Source organism: Globicephala melas, chromosome 18, assembly GCF_963455315.2.
Source record: "Globicephala melas chromosome 18, mGloMel1.2, whole genome shotgun sequence".
NCBI classification, from domain to species: domain Eukaryota; kingdom Metazoa; phylum Chordata; class Mammalia; order Artiodactyla; family Delphinidae; genus Globicephala; species Globicephala melas.
The window spans coordinates 32,904,860-32,922,471 of record NC_083331.1 but is presented as its reverse complement, the minus strand read 5'-3'; the positions used below and the strand labels follow the sequence as shown (position 1 = coordinate 32,922,471).

Here is a 17,612-nt window from a genome sequence, read left to right as displayed (position 1 = left end):
CAGAATTATAATCCCTCTTTCCCTCAGAGCAGCTCTAAGATAATCTGTTTAATATACCAGGTCCGGTAATAATTTATTTTAACCAAATATTTTGTGGCAGAAAAAAACCCCACACTGCTACAAGTAAAAGAATGAAATTAGAACACTCCCTAACACCATACACAAAAATAAACTCAAAATGGATTAGAGACCTAAATGTAAGACCAGACACTATAAAACTCTTAGAGGAAAACTTCGGAAAAACATTCTTTGACATAAATCACAGCAAGATCTTTTTGATCCACCTCCTAGAGTAATGGAAATAAAAACAAAAATAAACAAATGGGACCTAATGAAACTTAAACACTTTTGCAAAGCAAAGGAAACTACAAACAAGACGAAAAGACAACCCTCAGAATGGGAGAAAATATTTGCAAATGAATCAATGGGCAAAGGATTAATCTCTAAAATATATAAACAGCTCATGCAGCTCAATATTAAAAAAACAAACAACCCAATCAAAAAATCAGCAGAAGACCTAAATAGACATTTCTCCAAAGAAGACATACAGATGGCCAAGAGACACATGAAAAGCTGCTCAACATCACTAGTTACTAGAGAAATGCAAATCAAAACTACAATGAGCTATCACCTCACACCAGTTAGAATGGGCGTCATCAGAAAATCTACAAACAACAAATGCTGGAGAGGGTGTGGAGAAAAGGAAACCCTCTTGCACTGTTGGTGAGAATGTAAATTGATACAGCCACTATGGAGAACAGTACGGAGGTTCCTTAAAAAACTAAAAATAGAATTACCATATGACCCAGCAACCCCACTACTGGGCATATATACCCAGAGAAAACCATAATTCAAAAAGACACATGCACCCCAATGTTCATTGCAGTGCTATTTACAATAGCCAGGTCATGGAAGCAACCTAAATGCCCATCGACAGACGAACGGATAAAGAAGATGTGGTACATATACACAATGGAATATTACTCAGCCATAAAAAGGAATGAAATTGGGTCATTTGTAGAGACGTGGATGGATCTAGTGACTGTCATATAGAGTGAAGTAAGTCACAAAGAAAAAAACAAATATTGTACATTAACGCATATATGTGGAACCTAGAAAAATGGTACAGATCAACCGGTTTGCAGGGCAGAAACAGAGACACAGATGTAGAGAACAAACGTATGGACACCAAGGGGGGCAGTGGCGGGGGTAGTGGTGTTGGTGTGATGAATTAGGAGAGTGGAATTGACATATATACAGTAATATGTATAAAATGGATAACTAATAAGAACCTGCTGTATAAAAAAATAAAATTTAATTAAAAAAAACCACACTGATTCAAGACAAGAAACAAAATCGGATTCAAAATCTAACTACTAAGCAACTGGTCCAAAATGCATGGCTGAGAATATAATGTTTTTTTTTTTCTTCCTTTCACTGCCATTTTAATAGAAAAAGAATATAAACTTCTATATTACAAAATATATTTCATATTTTTTTCAATAGAAACTTAAAAAACACTAACTTTATAAAATAAATGGATGTTTAAAAGCAAATTCTGGATGGTACTGCATCAATGTGGGCAAAAAGTGTATTAGGGTACAAATACCCATTTTACTATGGGTACAAAGTGTCAGTGAATACAGAGAAGAAATTCCAAGTGAATAGTGTTCTGACCGCTATGATCTTTTGATCTCTATACCACCTCACTTATGATTCAGAGGCTGATCTGCGGATCAGTTCCCCCAAATAAGCAGTGATTGCCTTCAATCTATTATTAAAGTTTTGTTCTATTTCCACTTGCCCTCAGGTCCAGCCAAGGACGCCACCTGGTTGATATTAGCACTTCTTGGAAGAAAATAAATGATATTATTAGTGATCTTCTGGGAAAGTCTGAAAAATTTCTAAGCCATCAGGAGACATCATGGTGCTGATGTCGAAGATCTCCGCGGTGGTGTAGTGTGGTCCTCCCCAAGGAGGGCTGAGAAACACGACATCAGCCTTTAAACGAGAAGCCAGCTGCAGGAAATCTCCACAGATGAACTCAATCTTGTCTGCTACCCCATAAATTTCTGCATTACTGTGAGCAAGATCGATCTTAACAGGATCAATATCAATGGTGATCACTCTCTTTCCTGTTAAGGCAAACTGAATGGTATTTCCTCCAACTCCACAAAATGCGTTGACTACGGTGTCACAGTGGAAGGACGGGCTGACCCTGCCAGCAATGTGCTCAGCGATCTCGGGTGTAACTGAAAACCAGCCCTCTCTGTCTAATTTAATCCCATCGTCAAAGCGGGAGAAGAGCCTGTATCTCTGGGCCCAGTACTTTGCCAGCTCGGGCACAGCGGTGATCTCAGGAGGCAGATCAATTCCCTTTCTGTTCTTGCTCTTCTTCTTCTTCTTTTTATTTTCAGCTTCGGCTTCTACCTGAAGACGGTCTGGTGCAGCCTTGGTGGGGCAGTCACCCTCATCTGTCACTGCTGCTTCTGTGCTGTCCCTGTCAGTTTTCTCTGTTCCCACTTCCCCAGCTGAAGACATGGCACGACGCTTTCCAGGTTCTGGCTCATTCGTCTCCGGTGGGTCATCCCCTTTTTCAACAGACACTTCTTGTTCCTCTGAACCACTGCTTGTGCAAGTATCTTGAACGTTGTTATGAGAAACTGACTCCTGCGATGCTTCCTCATGCATTGGTTCATTACCCATTTTAGGAATTTTTCTACCTTATTCAAAGTTTTGCTTTTCTTGAAAAGAGTTTTTCCTGGCTCTTCAGTGAAGAAGATGTGTTTGTTTTTCATATTGATTTGTCTTCTCATGTCCAAGTACTTTGACTTGTACTTCACATTCTTGTGTGGATACTTGACCCGCCGGTGACTGAAATTTGAAATTCCACCATATTTTTGTCCTGAGCCATGCTTGAATCCTAGAAGGGAACCGTCGACATCAAAGTCTGAATTCGGGTTTTCATCAATGTCCAGTTCGTGGCTCCTCTTGAATTTGCTTGGCTTCTGTTCAGGTGGATCTTTGCCACTCTCATCTCCATCAGTGCCGATGAGGTGTGGTCTGTCTGTGATTGTGTTTGCTTCTGATGACTCTTGTGAATCCTGAGCTGGTTGGCTTGTGCTTCTGTTCCCAGACAAGCTGCTTTCCTTGCTTCCTCCATTACATGGTTCACTTTGGCCCTAAGCAAGGCATTCTCTTCTGCTGTCCATCACAATTCACAGAGGGATCTAATCGGCTCTGTTCTACATCCTCTGAATTCAGACTTATATTACTAAGTCCATCAAGAATTTCATTATGATCTTTATCACTTGAACTAGAGCTTTCGCTATCCATTGATGAAGATGGAGAAGAAAGTTCATCTGCTTTCGTGCGATTTTCGTCTTTCTTGTTGTCAACTACTGTTTTAGACACACAAGTATCTGTATCACAGCTTTGTGAAGCATGAAAAGTCCAACCCTGAGCTTCCCAATACTGAAACTGTTCCAAATAATACCAATACAGCTGGCTATAATGCTGCTCCCATTCCGCCTCTGTATTAGGGATGTTCCAGGGTTCTGAGGACGGCGTCTGACCTGCATGCTTTTCTTGCCAGCTTTGCCACAGCAGTTCCCCCTGGTATTCCTTCCAGTACTTCTCCCAGAGCTCCGTAATTTCCAGCTTTGGAGATAATGTATTTTCAGCAGGAAGATTCTCACCTTCAATGTCTTTTTTGGTTCGAAGTTTATACCTTCTGGTGTTCTCATTCTCAGATGAAGATGGATCATCTGAATCTGAAGCCAAAATGTCATCTTCCGCACATTCTTGTCTCCAAGATTCTCTCTTAATTTCATCTAAGTACTTCTTTTGATGTTTTTTCTCTTTTTAAACTTTGCTTCTAGTATTCATAGATACCTCAAAATTCTTATGTGCAGACACCCTACCACACTGAAGTGGCAGTCCCATACTTCTCATGAGTTCAGCCTCAGAATCAAGTTCACTTTCATCTGGGCCTACGTCTTTGCTGTCACGTGACTCTGCAGTGCCCTGGGGACGACCACCTTCTTCCTCTTCTGTAGCTTGCTCTCCTGCACTGTTGCCATCGTCTTTAACGTAGTAGCCTTTTAATCCCAAACTGCACAATTTCCGATCTTCCACAAACGCCCTGGAGCAGAGGCAGAGGATGCAGGAGCCCTCCCGCAGGTCTTCAAGGAAGAGACACATCTCCACCCCGGAGCTGCACTTCTCGCAGTACGTCGTAGCGCCGCAGAGGAGGCGGCCACGCCGCAAACAGCGCCGGAAGGCCTCCCAGCCGCTGTTCCGCTGCTGGGGACCGAGGGGAGGACTGGAGGCGTGCCTGGCTGCCAGGGAGGAACGGCAATACAATGTTTCAGGAGAACTCTGAGACATTTCACTGTGTTCTGATATTCTCTTTTTAGAAAAGAGGATATTCTCTAAAGTTACATAAGAATTAGGTAAGGATTATTGATGATTCTATCAGATATTAGGAAATCATCTGAATCCCTACCTCAAGGGTTTTATTCTGTACTCTGCCAACTAAAGCACTACCTAAATAAGACAACTAAACTTTAACATGGAAGAAAACTGGATGTTTCAATGACAGTTAAAGCAAATACAGTACTATCCACCATTGTCTTTCCTCTAACATCGTTAAGATCTTCTACTATTTAATACAAAGTAAACAAGCTATTTTTGGCAGCTTAGACACTCAAGAAAATGCAACTCAACATCAAAAGGCTGCATCCATATTTCAACTAGGAGAATATAATACAAAAAAGAGACTAGAAAATGTCACCCTTTTCAAACTTCAAATAATAAAAGTACTGATACTCTTCCATCAAAAACACACCCAACTTTCTTTAAAACTTGGAATAGAAAAAAGGGGAATGATTATTCTACTATGTGCCTGGCATTTTATCTCATTTAATCCTTGCAACAATGCTTTGAATTACTTAATCTCATCCTTCTACAGATGAACAAGCTAAGGCTCAGAGTAACTTACCCAAAGTTATGTAAGTGGCCATGCTTCAATAAGACCCCTGGGCTGTCCACTCCAAAGTTCTTTTCATGGCATCACATAGTGTATATTTTACATTTCTTGCTTCAGACAGTTTTGCTTATTTTTTTCTAATAGCTGGCTAAAGATTAATTTTAAATAAGTAGATGGCTTCTGCCCTGAGGCTAGTATAAACATTTAATGGTCAGCATCTTTGTTGAAATGCCATAGTGAAGTCCAAAGAATGAATATATGATTTGTAAAAATGTGTACCTCTCTCCAACTCATTTCCTCTTTTAAAGCTAAAGGTTAAATAGATTCCAAAGCTTGTCCAGAAGTCAGGGTAGGAAGCATATTTCTGCTCCAAAAGATGCCAATCTACTCAGATTCCCTTGAGAGACCTTATCATGGCATTGGTATTTAAGACCTCAGTCTGTTAGGTCAGATCTGAGTCTGAGTTTAGACTCCACCACTTCCTAGATGTGTTACTCAACTTCTCTACATCTCAGTTTTCTCACATAGACAGCACTAATCAACTCATAGGTTTACAAGGAGCATTACATGAGATAATACCCAAAAAGAGTTTAGCAAATAAGCCATATACGTTGTCTATTATTCTGAATTAAGTAATTCTTTGACAGTAATATATACATGCTCACTTCAATTGAACTATCAAGACTCACAGATTTTGCTAAAAATCAGGTTTGCTGTTAAGAATATTCCTCAAATTGCTTTTGTCAGATAAGGAAAGTGGAAAAGCCACTGAAGAAAATGAAAGAGCCAATGCAAGGAGAAAGACTCTTGTCACCTGCTTGCCTTTTATTTCTTCAGAAATTTGAAAAACATCTATACACAAAAACTAATAATTTCACATTAAAAATCATTCCATTGTTACCACTGTTTTTGTTTCTTTTAGGAAGAGGTCTTTTTTAATTATAGAGAAAAAGGGCAAATAAAACAAAGAAAAGGAGAAAATTAGCAAAGACACATTACTGAAAATGATTAATCAAAAGTTAAAGATATGATTTGCCTAAAATATGAACATTTTAAGAAAAAGCTAAAAATAAACGTGATTAACCTCTTTGAACATCTTGCCTTAATAACAAGACCATAACCTTAAAATTTTATCAAATGCCATAAAAAACAGAGACACTATTTAAACAGCAGAGGTATAGCAATGATGATTAATAATGAAAAATGCTTATCTATGCCTGTTGATATGTTTTCAGGTGATTGCCTATAAATTACTCTTGCAAAAGCAACTGCTTTCCCAAATATGCTAATTGAGCAAATATGTTTTAGAATATTTTACGGTTAAAACTTATGCACTAATCACAAGTGGTTAATCATTTCACTCCCTCATAAGTTATACCATTTTTACATCTTAAATTTGTAACTAATACAATATACTTTAAGAATGAATTAAGTAATTCTTTCTCTGAAAGTAATAATTACCACATCATAATGCCAGACTGCTTTTTATTCTAAAACAGTCAGCCCAGTACATTTTATGTAACTGACCACTTGAGACAAGTACTTATGGTGTGCTTCAGTGACCTGTAATACAGACTAAAGAAACAGAATTAGAAAAAAAAACTCCATGTCAAATTGATAAAATACAGGCCAGATCTTTGCCATTAAAAAGTACTGAGTGTTGGAGTAGGGAAAGGAGACGACTTGACATGCTTTATATAACTTTAAGAAAAGGTTTGCAATATCTAACAGTACAGAAAATAAAATCATTTGCTAATGTTTTCACCCCTAAGGAACATAAGATTGACAGGAAAAGAATTAAAATTTTGAATCTTATAGCAGCTATCTATAAGATTATTTATAGTTATTTATAAATTATTTATAGTTATCTATAAGATTACGATGTAATAATCATTTTCACATTTAAATCCCATACATACCCAGCAACCCATATTAACAATGTCTGCATAATGAAGTAAAATGATTTCTCTATAGTGAAACATAAAGAAAATATGTTTAAAAGTCCTTATCAATTATCAGGCTAGTTAATAAAAGCTGTAGTTTAAGAATTGTGAGGTGCCCCAGGAGTCAATGATCTGATCTACAAGGTACAAAATTCATCCCCACACATCACACACAGGTGGTGTGATGGTTCTGTCTCCTTCAAATAAGTGGTGAAGGATGCTAAGGCTTTCTCAGGCAGCCAACCCCACTCCTTTGTATCCTCCTCTAGAAAGTGCAAACTACCCGGGCTTTCTAATTAAGCCTATGTCCTTTGCCATATGGAAGATTTTAAATTATTTTAAAACAAGTATTATGCCTTTCTCTTAGTCTTCTATTTTCTAAAATCAAAAGACTCAGTTCCTGGAATCATTTGTCAAATACCATTATTTCCACTATCTCCCATCATCTTGATCGTATTTTCCTTTATACATTTTAATATTTACTATTCTATGTAACCTAGTATTCAGAATAATATTGCATGTATGGTCTGCTTGCAACATAATACTACTATTTCCCATGATGACAAACTCTATATAATCATTAGTGCAATCTGACCTTGCTTTAATGTTTTTAGCAGCTGCTTGATCATTCCTTGCTCATACTGTACTTGTCAACAAACGAAATGTCTATAACCTATTCCCAGGTCTATTTCATTGTATATTTGAAGAGAATTATTTTCCCAACCTAAAGTTTTAAATTTAACTGTAATTGAATATATGCACTATTGAAAGATACTAACTACTTTGGCATAGTTTTATCATTGGTGTGTTCTGAATAACTATATAATATTAAGTCAGTTTTTCTAAAATAAAATTATCTTGGTAATTTGTTAGTTTTTTTTTTGCCTAGTGGAAATTGGAGGATTACCACCTAAAACATACATGGGTGGCTAAAATGTAGTTTAACCCTGAAACTAGATTCCAGTGAAATTTAGAAGATAAAAGGAGATTCACAGTATAAGATTAAGCTCTTAGGAATAGAACTGTAGGTTAAAGGAATAGGTTGATTCTTTTTCTACTCTTTGTAAAATACTTTCTAGCCCCTTGAGAAATACCTCTTGCATATACATCTTTGCTTCTCAATTTAAAATTCTCTAAATTTTAAAGAGAGAATTAAGACTGAATGAACTAAATAGTTGATAGTTACTTTACCAAAACTGTGTATCACATATTGAGTACAAACTTACTGCTATGATGAAATTTTTATATACATTATACAAAAAGTAGGTTGGTATCATTTATCTCCATTTACAGGTAAAGTGTAAAATCATGTACTATGATGTCAGCAAGTCTGCAAACTGAACATCAGCTCTACAACTTATTAGCTCTATGATTTTAGGCAAGTTTCTTAATGGCTCTGAACTTGGATTTGTACTTTTTCATGTGTATTAAGTGGGAATACTAATAATTATTTCACAGGGTTCCTGTAGTTATTAAATCAGCTAACACAGACATATATGGTGCCTGGCGTATACGTTCCAGTTATAAGCAGGCATTGTATAGAAGGAACTCCAATCTTCACATTCTCGATCATTTATTCTAATTATTTCAATATGTTGGTAAAGATATAACATATCGTCTTGCTGTTAACTAAGTATAAATTACTCTTAGTATGCTTAAATTTATGAGGTTTTTTCCCTCATGTTGAGATTTCAAAATGTTCGGTATATGAAGAGTTAGCTTTTTTTAAAAGAAATCATTTTCTTTCCAAGCTTAGCTTCTCTTCTCAATCATTTTTGATGGTTAGACTGTTGAAGAAAGAAAAGGTATCACAAAGCTTTTCTCCAAGAATAATAAGGGAGATAAACTCATTTCCATCAACTTAGGTAAAGAAAAATTAGACAGTATATATCAACTGATATAATTAAGGCTACTAAACATATTATATTTTGCTGTAATAATACTATTTCTAGGTTTATTGAAATTCAGGAACCATGTTTTTAGTCACATGTAATTCCACACCTGAAACATCTGAGATGTTCAATAGAGGCTGGGGGAACTGATAATATACTATGGAGAATAATTTGCTCATCATCATACCCAAAGGAAAAGCAAATAAATGTTTGTTCCTACTGAATATGTAAATATTCTTGTAGTTCAAGAATGAAGCTATTGTTCCTTCTCCATTCAGCCATGGCTGGAACAATGATGGTAAGAAAACATCAGGAAGGTACAAAGTCTCTGCATTAGAGTCAAAAGATTTTCTTGGGTGCTTCAAATACCCAAGAAATAGATCAAAATCAAGTGCTTATACAAATAGATCAAAATTTACATTTTAAATACATCATAAAATTAATAAAACAAAATGGATGTGATATCATTTAGGTGCTACAGTTCTTACTGTATAACACAAATTATCCACAATGCTTAATATGTACCTACTGGAAAGTATTAAGGTGAAACAATTAACTTTTTAAAACTTCTAAATTCATCCATAAGATTATTTAAAGTGTACTCCTTTATGCAACTCAAAACTCCTTCCCCTTCCTCTCACTTTCTCCCCCACATACAATGTAAGCTGCTTATTAAAATAAAAAGTAAGGCAAATAGGTCCTCTGGACAAGAAGGGACAGTAGGCTATCAGTGATGGTGTCTATATTGTACAAGAATTGGTAACACTGAGAATTACTAATTAGGGCTTAATAAGAAATCAGTAAGAGGACTTCCCTGGTGGTGCGGTGGTTAAGAATCCGCCTGCCAATGCAGGGGACATGGGTACGAGCCCTGGTCCTGGAAGATCCTACATGCCGCAGAGCAACTAAGCCCATATGCCACAACTACTAAGCCTGCGCTCTGGAGCCCATGAGCCACAACTACTGAGCCCGTGTGCCTAGCGCCCATGCTCTGCAACAAGAAAAGCCACGGCAATGAGAAACCCATGAACCACAACGAAGAGTGGCCCCCTCCTGCGGCAACTAGAGAAAGCCCGCACACAGCAACAAAGACCCAATGCAGCCAAAAATAAATAAATAAATACATTTTTTTTTTAAAAAAGAAAAATAAATAAGACTAGTAAAGTTTATGGCACTCCTTCAGAGTGTAAAATGCATGATAAAATAGTCAAATTTCACTTTCATTATCTATGGATAAGAGCAGCACAGTCTCTTAAAAGCTGTATTGAAACGAGGAGGAAAAGCCTGTCCAGGGTTAAACACTAATTTATGCAAAAGCCCCATTTTGACAAGAATCCTGTCAATGTCAAGCAGCAGGTACACAGACAGCAGGACAGGCTGAAAAGCTCTGTGTCAGAGCTGGGATGGAAGTCGTCAATTTATGAAGGCTGTTATAAACCATAGGATTTCAAAAGTGTGAAAGAAAATGATGGAAATTTTTATAACTTTGCAGGCAATACTATTAGCTTAATGGGAATGCAGTTCTTTCACTTTATGAGAAAAACTAGTTTACTTTAAAAGACTTGTGAATTTTTCTATTAGGGCTATATTGTAAGACTCTTAATATAAAAGTCTGTTATCCTAGTAACATTCAAACAGAAAAGAAAACTTTAACAGGAAATATAAAAGGAAAAAAAAATTAATTCAAAGAAAAAGATGGTACAAGGAAGCAGTTTCAGTTTCCTTCCCAACTCCTGATCTGGAAGTTCCAATCAGTAATTGCTGTGGCAGTCAAGGGTCAACAAATATTACTCTGAGGAAGTGAACAATAAGGGAGGCTGCTATTTCTAAATCCTTGAAGGAAAACTAAAGAAATGGAAACAAAAGTAATTAAGAACCTATGTGCCAGGCATTTCAATCATTTGATGACTGAACAAAATATTTATTGAGGAGCTACTATGTTCTTTAAGACAACCAAAAGATTATGTATCTTGCCCAGGTTATGCTGGACTCTAAAATCCATGCTCTTTCCACACATCCCAGTAGATACAGAGGCTGAAGGAGAGAATTGCCTATCATGTTAAACTTTTACAAGGCTTATATAAATAGATCAAAATCAAGTGCTTTCCATCTCATTTACATTTTAAATACATCATGAAATTATAAAACAAAATGGATGTGATATCATTTAGGTGCTATAGTTCTTACTATAAAACACAAATTATCCACAATGCTATCTACTCTGAGCACCGCCTACTATGAATCACTCAATGAGAGAATGAACTACCCTGAAATGGCTACACTATCAATAAGCAGCTACTATACTTTAAATAAATTAGTGTTAAGTAAAGAGCTTAGAATAACGTTGGGTACAACATTAAGTGTTCAATAAAGTTAGCTATCATTACTCCTTCACAAGTGTAAAGTTCCATTCTTTATAATGTCACATACAACACAGTTTCTCTTTTATTGGTTTGAGTCAAGCAATTTGCATTATTCTAGAGAGTTACAGAGGTTGAGAACACATAAGGCTAAACGAGCCTTGATGTGGCACTCTACATTTACAAAGTGATTTTACAATTATTGGTGTCAATAACCAATGTAATACAAAAGTGAGGCTGAGAATCTGGTCAATTAGCAGAATGTTCATTTTTCTTCCAGTGAAGAAAGGAACCCAGAGGCAATCTTCTTTACTGAGACAAATCCTACTAGCTTACCAAATACAGTACATTTGTCCGTCAATACCCATGAGTGACTGGCTCCAGGACTACCCCATCATATCAAAATCTGTGCGTGCTTATATAAAATGGTACTATAGTATTTGCATATAACTGACACACACCCTCCTGTAGACTTTAAATGATCTCTAGATAACGTATAATATCTATTACAATGTAAATGCTATGTAAATTGTTGCCTGCATGCAGCGAAGTTAAGTTTTGCATTTTGGAACTTCTTATAATTTTTTTTTTAATATTTTTGATACACGGTCGGTGGAACCTGTGGATACAGAGGGCTCACTGTAATTGTCTTTATGAAATTCATCCAACTTAGTGTCCCCCACCCTTGGTATCCACAGACATGGAGACTTTTCTGAAAAATATTACTAATGAGAAGGAAAAGTATAATAAAGCAGTAAAATTCACCAATACAAATATTTTCACACGAGATTTTTCCCATTAACTATTACATGTTCCAAGACATTTACCCTCAGAGGCTTAGATGAATACAAACAATTCTGCTTTGTCTATGTAATTGGCAAGTTCCTAAATTTACCTAAGAACTTATAATACATTTTAAATAAAGGATGTTCATCAATTTCATAATTTGATAAACCTCATAGTATTGTTTCTGTTTAATGAGTGTTATCACATTCTGTGGCATAAACTTTGAGACAGATAACTTTCCTAAGCTCTCTTAGGAAAGTTGAAAGTAAGTTGTTGAGGCTCTTTTTTTTCAGAAATCTTTATCAATATTTTGGTATGGTAGCAATGAGAAAGGGCTGTCCACTTCAATAGCAGAATAAGAATATTCCATGGTAGCTTATAAATTAACTCTATGATTGTGAACAGCATGTGTTCTTAACTGGTTTCATATTTGGATTTTGTTTTATAATTCCATAGCTAGACAACTCTTTATAACTGTCATGCAAATATTATGATGAGCATTTAAAAAATTTTTTCCTTATTTAAAACTGTGTCCATGTTAGGAAAATCTCCTTCTGTAAATAGGTCAGTTAATAGAAAAGTCAATAGGTTAGGTTTTAAGAGATTAAACAGGAGTTTAAAAATTTTCTACCTTATTTTCTTCTTTTCTCCTTACTGAGATAAGCCACTCTAAATGAACATTTTAGTAACTATCACAATTTTTTAAACAATGATATCTCTCACATGCTTGCACACTTGCACACCCAAACATACACAGGGTCACTGCATCTTCGAAGGTTCAAATACCTAATTAACATTTTTATCTATTTAATGTATCACTACCTGGCATGAAGATTAGCTCAAGAAGGCCTGAAACTTTTGTTAACATTCCTAGGATTATACTAAATTTACTAGCAAGAGCTTAAAGCCATTTTCACAGGGCATTTTCCAATACTGAATTCTGCTGAGGTCCTAGGGCAATAACATAGTCATTATGACTGTGCAGACTTTCAAATATCAGGTCCTTAATGAGAACCTCTACTGAAAATGGGCTGAGTGGTTAACTTGTTAGTTTCTACTTAATAAACTTGTAAAGTTCTTCTCATTTTTGTATCCACTTAAACTTTTCCTGCAGCTACTAAAAGACCAGAAACTGAGAATGAACTCTCACAGAATGCTTTGCGCGTAAGTTTTACTAAGGGTTGAAAACTTCTGCTGTGAAAATACATTCTTGGTCAGCTTCTTCTCCCATTTTCCTGGGTGGTTTCTAAATCTTTACATCTCTCTTCAAAATTCCTCTCCTATTCTTGACCTCATTACTTTGAACAGATGACCTGCTTTTACTTGACAGAAAAGAGTTCATTAGTGAAGGATTATTCACCTTCCTTCCCTGAAACCCAGCTTACTCTCATCCACACCTATATTTACTTCCTTCCTCTCTTCTCTTTAGTACTCCTCAACATACCCAAAGTCACCCAAAGTGATCGTACCCCACTTTCTCACCACAGCCTGGATTTTTTTTAATCCTTACACCTATTTTTACAACCTCTCTTTCTCTCTTTTCTTCACTCTGCCTTTGATGTAAACATGCTTGGATTTTCACCCTGAGCTCCTTTACTCCTTATTCTCTTCTTCTATCCTCTTTATCTTCACAACCAAGATCCTATAAGTAGCCTAACCCTCATTTTCTTATGTCCCACGTACTGTCAAGAAACCACAAATTGTCATGCACATCCACCATTCCACTGAAAGTGCATTCAACAGTTATAAGAACCTGCCAATTGCCAAATCCAACAGCCACTTTTCAATTCTCATCTTCCTTGACCTTTCCAGCATTTTATACTGTGGATTAAGCATCCCTCCCCATCTGCCCAACCCCTTGTCCTCCTAAACTACAGCTACTTCTCAATGTCCCTTCCCACCCCTCAGCTGTGAAATTCCCTGGAAGTTGACCCTTGTCTTCGTCTTTTCTCTTTTTACACACTTTCTTTTTTCTTTTTATACACAATCTCACCCATACTCTTTACTTTTGCCTAGACTCTGATGACTCCAAAGTCCCCACCTCTTGCCTTAACTATTGCAATAACTGGTCTCCCTGCTCTCTGCTTTCACTAAAGCCCATTTTCTATACCACAGGAAATAATCTCTTAAAGCAAAATCACATCATGACACTCCCCTACCCCAAATCCTTCATTGGTCCCTATTCTCAGATATAAATATTCCAACTCCTTCCTGTAACCCACCTGACTCCCCATCCTTCAAGCCACCTGCCTTTGCAGCCAGCCTCATCTGCTGACACTTGTTACACCCAACCTATACTGCTACCAAAATACCTCACCCTACCATGCCCTCCTACACTCTTTGCTATTCTCTCACACGTTTTTTTCCCAAGCTAAGTCTTTCAAAACTTTCGAGACTCACATTAAACTTCATTCATTCAGATTTAACAAGTACTTATTGAAAGCCTTATGTTTCAGGGACTGTTCTGAATGCTGAAGTATTAGCTGAGACAAAGATCCTGTTCTCACATTGCTTTCACTTAGGGGTTGGAAGGAGGGGCAGGATATGCAGAAAATAAAGCAGGCAAAGGGGATAGAGAGTTTGTGTGATGGCGCACTGCTGTTTTATAACACGATAGTTAGGGAAGGCCTCGCCTCTTCTATGAGTCAGTTCCTGACTGAGTTAAACACGCTCCATCTATGGTGCTTTACTTGCTGGGCTCCTCTGCTAGTCTGACTCTTTTAGTGTAGAGACTGCTCATCTATGCATTGCCATTGTCCAGCATGCAATCATTCTAAGGAAATGTGTTGTGCTGGGCACTGTTCTGGGTGGAGAGATAAAGTCACATAGTAAGTGCTCAAAAAGTTTTTTGAAACAGATTAAAATATATTTGAAATTATAAGTTAATAAGAAAACCTCAAATATAAAAATATCACTTTACAGTTAATATTTTAATAATGTATCAAAAAAACAGGGACAAAGTGTCAAAGTATCATAATTATATACTAACATATTCCCAAAATTATGAATGTTAAGTAAGTACAGGCATACCTCTGAGATATTGCAGGTTTGGTTCCAGACCACTGCAATAAAGCAAATATCACAATAAAGCGAGTGACACTAATTTTTGGTTTCCCAGTGCATATCAAAATTTATATTTACACTACACTGTAGTCTTTAAATGTGCAACAGCATTATGTCTAAAAAGAACAAAGCACATACCTTAATTAAAATTTACTTTATTGCTAAAAAATGCTAACCATCATCTGAGCCTTCAATGGGTTGAAATCTTTTTGCAGCAGTAACATTAATGATAACTGATCACAGATCACCACAACAAATATAATAGTAAAGTTTGAAATATTGTGAGAATTACCAAAATGTGACACAGGGACACAAAGTGAGCAAATGCTGTTGGGAAAATGGTGCCAGTAGACTTGCTCGACACAGGGTTGTCACAAACCTTCAACCTGTAAAAAAATGCAGTATCTGCAAAGCGTAATAAAGTGCAATAAAACAAGGTATGCCTGTATGGATTAAATAAACATTTCATAGGAGAAATGTATTTTGCTGTGCATTTGAAAGCACTTGGGAGAGACTGAATTCTGATGTGTTCTGTGGACAGTGATTAAGAGAGAATTTTGCAAGGAATTGGAAAGTAGGTTGTATGGATAGACTGAATGAAGGTGGTAATTTGTATAGGTAAGTCTACTGGTTTAATTGTAGAAGTATTTCATTTACTAATTATAGACAGGAACAAGTTCAAAGATCATGGTATTTTATCATGGAAAACCATAATCATGTTGTTGTTAACTTCACTGAAGGCAAAGGGAAAAATCAGAAAGAAGTTATGTTTTTATTCATATTTCTTTTTGTAAACTCCCATATTTTCAGATCCTTTTTGCAAATTTTAGGGATTTCTTTTTAAGACTAAAATTCCCTAATCATGATCAACTTTCTTCTTGCTAATTTTATTTTGCTTGCTGTTACTTTTTCAAATAAAAAATGTAATACAAAATTATAGAAAGTTTATAAAATTGAAAAATAAGTATATACACATATACAGAGTCTGTACATAATTCTACTACACTAAAACAACCACTACTTTGAGGGCATTCTCAACTCTATAAATTGCTTTCATTCAGTCATCATAAATATTTCCCATGATATTACAGCCTTCATAATGATCTTTTATCACAATTGTAAAATATTTCACCCAGCTGATGAATGATGCTTTATTTTACCATTCTTATTGTTAGGCATTTAAGTAGTTTCTAGTTTTTCCTGTTATTGCTGCAATGATCATCTCTCAGAAATTCACTTATTCCTTTTATCTTTCACTAGCAGAGATTAACAACTGTGGGATTGTTAGTTTAAAGGGAATGAACACTTTTAAGGCTTGGAAAAAAATCAGAAAGATCACACCAATTTACACTGCCATCAGCAATGTATAAAAGTACTCATGTCACTGCATCTTTGCCAGCATGAACATTATCATTTAATTTTTTCCCATTAATTCACACATTTAACACTGTTATTGTTTCAATTTGCATTTGATTGCCACTAGAGTTCAATATTTCTAATTTTTAGTTAAGAAAGATGACACTGCTACTTCAGCAAGAAACCATATTGAGCATAAGTCAATGGTTCAAGGCTGTAAAAATAAAATAAAATAAAAATTTTAAGAAAGTTAATCTAATCATGACATGAGTAACTGTTATTGTGCTCCATGGTAATTAGGCATTAATGGCAAGCAGTTAACATCAGGGGCTATTATTACTATTATTGACACATAGCCCAATCAAGCATTCTCAGATTATGTGGGAAGGCTGGATCAAGTAGAGCTACAAGCTCTCATTATGGCCTCTTAAAGATCCCTTGATCTGAAACCAGACGTGATGCAGAAGGCAAATTCTCTTTCCTCCTTAGCTCCATGCAGGCTCTATCAACTGAGCACCCAGGAAGGACAACAGGTGTTATAAATTTAGTTTGACTGAGGGTAGGCTAGAGTTTACTGAGAATCAAAGATGAGGCCAAGTCAGATACAACTCAAAGAGCTGACCAAAGAAATGGCCACTAAATCCCTTGTCTCCTCTCTATGATTATTCCTCAACTTAGGATCTAGCTTATCAGTGAGATTTTAGAAGAAGTTTTAACTCTGAACTATTTCCATCTCATTTCACACAAAGAAAAAGAAAGGACAAGAGACATAATCATATTCCCATTTACCCAATCAACCTTACTAACTAATGGAGAAGTGATCTGGGTAACACAATTTAAGGGACTTCTGCCAACACTGTGCGAACTTCCATGCACTGGAGATTTTTCGACGTTTCTAAGTGCACAATTCTGAGAAGATTAAAGAAGAAAGGTGAGAGTGGGAAGGGTAAAAAGGGGCAACACAATCCACACTCTACAATGAAGATTAATTTAACCAGTCTGGTTTAATATTCTTAGAATACTTAAGTCTGAAGCATGCAGAGGACAGGAATAAGAGTTCCCATATGGAGAGGATACAGGGAAAAGCAAAAGGAGTTGTCATTTTGGGCTGCTTTAAAAATGCATAGCCAAGGATACCAGACTATGGAAGAACTGGGAAGAAGAAGGCCAGGTTATGATAATAAAATTTTAAATTTCTATAGACCTTGGGAGTTTACAAAGC

General features: G+C 36.2%; 1 protein-coding gene and 1 pseudogene across 1 annotated transcript in view; both read right to left on the bottom strand.

Annotated features, from left to right (window-relative positions):
• Positions 1–17,612, bottom strand: part of TDRD3 (tudor domain containing 3) — a 203,135-nt gene that overhangs the window by 12,010 nt on the left and 173,513 nt on the right. The gene's annotated exons all lie outside the window — the stretch shown is intronic.
• Positions 1,711–4,227, bottom strand: LOC115839057 (trimethylguanosine synthase pseudogene; annotated as a pseudogene).